The following is a 6,270-nucleotide window of genomic DNA, read 5'->3' on the forward strand; positions in this document are numbered from 1 at the left end:
GCTTTTTCAAAAAATTTTTGTATTTTGGGGGGTTTGAATATGGTTTCAAGTATTAGAAAAATGAGAAACATAAGTCTCTTATGAAGTGCATACACAAATGGTTCACCTTTCATTAAATTTAGTGTTTTGTGCTTGTGACTATGTACACAACTTTAAAGCTAAAACTTTCCCATATTGCATCACTCTAAGGCTGTGGATATTCAAATTCTCTGAATTTTGAAATTGTCTTAGGAGTTTTAAAAAATTCTGATATCTAGGTGGATATTGGATGGAGTTGGAGACCATCATACTATCACAGAAACAAAGAACTGAATACTGCACGCTCTCACTCCTAAGTGAGTCCTGAAAAATAATCACATGAACACAAGGGAGAGATCGGCAGTCGATGGGTACTGCTGGGGGGGGAGGGGGTAGGAGGGGCACGTGACAACACGAAGGGTCCCAGGTCCACTACCAGGGGAAGGAGAGCCAGTTGGACGCCCAAACGTCAACTGCATGCAGCCTACCTATGTGGTTCTTCTTCACTTGTACCCCAAATATCCATAATAAAATAAAATAAAGTTTATACAAGTAAATAAATAATACAAAGAGATGGCTTTCACCAACAAAAGACTAAGGAAACCCATGCTTTAAAATGTTTTTGCAAAATAGAATAATTGCTAACCAAGAAAAATATCAAATATACAAAAAAAATCTGATACCTAGGTCCCCTCAACAGAAATTCTCTATTCTTGGGTATAACCTGGGCATTATGAGTTTAAAAGTCCCCAGCTAATTCCAATAGGCAAAAAGAATTTCTGTTCTAAGGATGCTAATACCAAACAAGGCTTTGTTACTCATCATGTGTAGTTTATGGACCGTCACACGATCTGGGAGCCAGAAAGAAAAGCAAAATCAAGGCTCCACTCCAGATCTCATGAATCATGAGATTATATTATGTATATGCGGGGAGACCCCCCAAAACACATAATTTATGTATAAAGATTATGTATTTATTCTTATATATTTAAACTTCAATCACCTTCAAAGTACTCTCCGTTTGGAACAACACACACCTATTGAGATCCTTTTTCCACTGCTCAAAACAGTTTTAGAAAGCACCAATTTTGATGCCTTTTAGTGCTTCTGCTCTTTTTTGTTTCACTTCTTCCACATAGGCAAGATTTTTCCCTTTGAAGACTTTTTTCATCCTGGGAAACAAAAAACGTCACTCAGGGTGAGATGGGGTCAATAGGGAGGGAACGGCACGGGGTCATGTTGTTTTTAGTCAAAAACTGCTGAACACTCAGTGTGGTGTGGGCAGGTGCATTGCCATGGTGAAAGAACCAGTTACCTGTTTGCTACAACTTGGGACGCTTCTCCCACAATGCAGCCTCTCACAACAATGGCTAGTTGGTACATGAATGCTGAATGATGCTGATGAGTTCCTAGAGCACTAACCTAGCAAGTGAAGCCTGTACTGCAAGGGGCCTGCCCTCCAAAAGATAACTCGTTTTACACACACACACACACAATGAAGTATGAGAGCCCAGGTCTCTCTCTCTCACACACACACACACACACACACACACACACACACACACACACAAAACATACACAAAGTTAACCATTCTTAACATTGTGATGTAAAGTTAATGCATCTTATGTTATCAGAGAGAGAAAACAAAGATATTGATATACACACAAATATGTTAATAACAATTACACACCTTGTTTGTACAACTAGTCACATGGTCGTAGCTGTCACAATTATCTTCTTCCACTCCCATATTCCCTTTGCCATTAGTCAGAACCTTTATTGGTAATAATTCCTTCTTTGGTGGAGTGAATCAATCTTTATTCTTGAAGGGTCTAAGTCAGGCTGCATGTATGTATGTATGAATGCATGTATGTACCTATTTGAGTTTGGGTCTCACTCTGTTACCCATGCCGGAGTGCAGTGGCATGATCACAGCTCACCACAGCCTTGACCTCCTGGGCTCAGGTGACCCTTTCACCTCATCCTCCCTGGTAACTGGGACTACAGGGACGTGCCATGATGCCCAGCTAACTTTTTTTTTTTGTAGAGATGAAGTCTTGGTATTTGTCTACGCTGATCTAGAACTCCTGGGCTCAAGCAATCCTCCTGCCTTGGCCTCCCAAAGTGTCAGGATTATAGTGAGCTACCAGGCCTTGCCCATTAGTTGTTCTTAATAAATTGGGATGTTGCAGTTGTTGACTGACTTTAGTCACAGGGCAGAGTAGTACTAAGAGACAATCTAAGGACCTCCTGTATTCCCGAGACACTTTCTTACCCCCATTCTGAAACAGTAGTCCAATTTAAACTTAGTAACCAGGATACCACCCACGACAGCACAGTAACTTTGCCTGTTGATCCAAAGGCATGAGAAAATCAACTTTGTCTTCTTTGCCTGTTGATCCAAAGGCATGAGAAAATCAAAGTGGCCAGGTAGCAGGTGGCCTTCTAGTTCAACTGAATCATCATTGTGTCTCCTGGCGGAAGCATTCTTCCCTTTTGAAATAATACCTCTAAGGAAGCAGAATTTTTGTTAGCCAGTCATAGATATAATGGTGAGTGGTGCTACTCCCACTTCCACCTTTTGATTCTTGGATCCAAAAATCCTGGCTAAGGGACAAACACCACCACATATTGATTTGGAGCATATACATCCCTTTGGAGAACCTCACTGCAGTCCTGGAAGACACTGTCACCCAGCTGGAACTGTAAGAGTTTTAAAGACCATTTCATCATCCTATCACACAAGCTATTTCAAAATGGTGGGTAATATTGCAAGACCAGAGAATTTCATGAGCATGGGCTTATTTCCAAATTTTATTTGCTGTGAAGTGGGTTTCTTGATGAGAAGTAACATTGTATGGAATACCATGATGGTGAATAAGGGATTGTGTAAGTCCACAGATAGTAGATTTGGCAGAAACACTGTGTAGAGATCAGGAGGATCTCCCGAGTGTCTATTCCAGTAAGGAAAAAAAATGCTGCTTCTATAATGACAGCAGTCCGATGTAATTAACCTGCCACCAGGTAGCTGGTTGACCACCCTAGGGAACAGTGCCATATCAGAGACTCAGTGCTTACAGATTAGGCAGTCAGTAGGGTTTACAGCTAAGTCAGTCTTGGTGAGTGAAAGTCCACATTGCTGAGCCCAGGTCTCGCCTCCGTCCCTGCCACCATGGCTACTTTGCCATGAATTTACTGGTCAGTGACAGAAGTAGCTGGGGAAAGAGGCTGAGTAAAAAAACCAAAAATACCAAATTCTGTGTATTTGATTATTAAAATTAGCCTCTGCAAAGGTCATATTTTGATGAAAGTTCACTTGAGACTCAAATATCTTCATGCTTTTTGTCTATTTTAAGAGGTCTACGTAGCTACCTCTTCCCAAGACATTCTTGTCACCAATTTTCTCATCGTGTGTCTTCTAAGTCCCCTAGTCAAACATATCACATCAAAACCATTAGCCATAGCCTATTAATGAGTATATAATTACACACATGGCCATTTATTTGTCCAAGAAAATGAACCAGTTTCACTGTTCAAATCTTTGCCCATTTGGAGGAATGTTTTTCACAACATCCTTTGTAGCTGTCCCAGAAAAAGGTTGTAATGCTGTATATTTTTGGAATATTTCTGTATATTTTTGGAATATTTTTGGAATATTTTGGAAGATGTCTACATATTATGCAGATTCATTTGTTACCTATGAACCAAGAGAAAACCAGTGTTTTCTCTTCCTCAATTGAATAAATAAATAAATAAATAAAAAGCTCATGAAACCACAGGTGTGGATTGAGAGGAAGAAAGTAGTAAGGCAAGAGTGGCAACCATGAGCATCTGAGCCACTTAAGCTGGCTTGTTTTTTTAGGGCCTGCTCCAACATACTGTCTTCCCTCAGGGATCTTTTTAAAAAATGTTTTAGATTCTGGGGTACAAGTGCATGTTTGTTACATGTTATATTGCAAACTGAGGGGATTGGCTTCAGGTGCCCATTCCATAGATAGTGAACACTACCCAACAGGTAACTTCTGAATGCTAACCTCCTTCCCTGCCTTCCCCCCTTAGTGTCCTCAGTGTCTATTATTTCCATCTTTGTGTCCATTTACCACCCACATATAAGTGAGAACATGTAGTGTTGGATTTCTGTTTATGAGTTAGTTCACTTTGGATGATGTTCTTCAGTTCCATCCATGTTGCTGCAAAGGACATACTTTTGTTCTTTTATATGGCTGCATAGCATTCCATGGTGTATATATATACCACATTTTCTTTATCAAGTCAATTACTGATGGGCACTTAGGTTGGTTCCATGCGTTTGCTATGGTGAATACAGCTGCAATAAGCATACAAGCACATGCATCATTTTAGCTATTTATTTTCCTTTGGGCAGATTCCTAGTAGTGGGATCACTGGGTCAAATTATCAACTATTTCTAGTTGAGAAATCTATATACTATTTCTAGTTGAGAAATCTATATACTGTTTTCCATAGAGGTTGTATTATTTTACCATCCCACCAACAGTGTATGAGTATTCCCTTTTCTCTGCATCTGCACCACAATCTGTTGTTTTTTGGCTTTTTAATAGCGGCCATCTGACAGTTGCAAGATGATATCTCACTGTTGGCTTTAATCTGTATTTCTCTTACCAATGATGTCGAGCATTTTTCATGTTTGTTGGCCACTTGTATCTTCCTTCAAGAAGTGTCTTTTTGACGATCCTCACTTTCCACTGCCCTTCAGAAAGCCACCAAATCTGCTCGACCACAGAGCCAAAGTGGCAGAGAAGCTCACATGGCAGCCTGAACCTGGTGCAGAGGCTTCTTTTTCTGCACCCTATCAAAACGAGCAGCTTTTCTTGGTAAATGAGCAGATATAACACACCCACATGAAGAATAAGCCGTCTCCAAAAGCTACAAAGGCCCACTGAGTACCATGTCTCTTTTCTGATAGTAGGAGGGCCCAGAGAAAACGAGTCATCTCTGACCTTAAAAGGGGTGGTTCAACATGTCCCACAACCCCCAGAAATTTCACTGAGATAGAAGGCCCCTGAGCTGTTGCTGGAGTAGCTTCCTCAACCTTTGACATGCAAATACCACTAAGTCTAGAGCAGGTGTCACTTCTTAATTCCTAGGTCCAATTGGCATAAGGTCATTGTCTTAGTCCATCTGTGTTGCAACCCAGGAATGGGTGAGATTGAGTGATTTATTTAAAAAGAGGCTTATTTGGCTCATGGTTCTGCAGGCTGCACAAGAGCACAGTGACAGCATCAGCTTCTTATGAGGGACTCAGGAAGCTTCCACTAATGGTGAAAGGGGGAGGACACCAGGCATCACATGGCAAGAGGAAGAACACAAAAGAGAAGAAAGGGAGGCACCATGTTATTTGATAATAATCAGCTCTTGTGGGAACTAATAGAGCGAGAACTCATTCATTTACTGTGAGAATCAGACCAGGTCATTCATTGGGCACCTGCCCCCCAAAATAGACATGTCCACCAGCCTCCACCTCCAACACTGGAGATAAAATTTCAACATGAGGTTATGAGGGGACAAATATCCAAACTGCACCAGTCATAATTATGATGGGCCACTGTAATATGTTTTGGAAGAAAAAGGCAACCGAGTTCTCTGTGAAATAAACTATGACGTAGGGCTACAATCTTGATATACCCCCATGCAGGACAATCTACTTTGTGACGCTTTCCCTAAAGGTACATTCAGAAGGAAGAGAGGGTGCTGCAGGCACAGAGTGGCTGAGGATGTACCCCCCGAGGTATGGAGATGTGCGTGGTCAAGTGCACACCTTTTAAAGGACCCCGAACCCTGAATACAATGTGTGTCATTACTCATTACTGCCAGGCTCTCCTTTCACTAAGTGAACAGGACAGCCTAGCACTGCCAGCCCCAGTTGAAAACCATCCACAAATGATGGGAGTGTCCTTGACTCAGACTCTTCCTGAAAGTGTTCCCAGGCCTCTGTCAGGACTCAAGGGCATGAGTTGAAGCTGGATTGCAGAAATTAGGATTCCAGGTGCCTCTGGGTCGTCAGTGGCTGAATCTGGTGGTCCAGGACTGGTTCAAGGGTGTCAAGAAGAACTTCTTGGAACTTAAGATCTCAAGACCCAAGTGAATGTTCTATTGTCTCGTTGGACTCCACAACACAGATTTGCAGAGAAATGTACAGAGGATTTTAAGTTGATGCCTGGCAGAGCACCAATTTTAATTACACCCCCCCCCCCCCCCCCCCCACAGGGCCC

The sequence above is a fragment of the Carlito syrichta genome, unplaced genomic scaffold, assembly GCF_000164805.1.
Source record: "Carlito syrichta isolate Samal-C Ts95f unplaced genomic scaffold, Tarsius_syrichta-2.0.1 Scaffold308127, whole genome shotgun sequence".
Taxonomy (NCBI): Eukaryota; Metazoa; Chordata; class Mammalia; order Primates; family Tarsiidae; genus Carlito; species Carlito syrichta.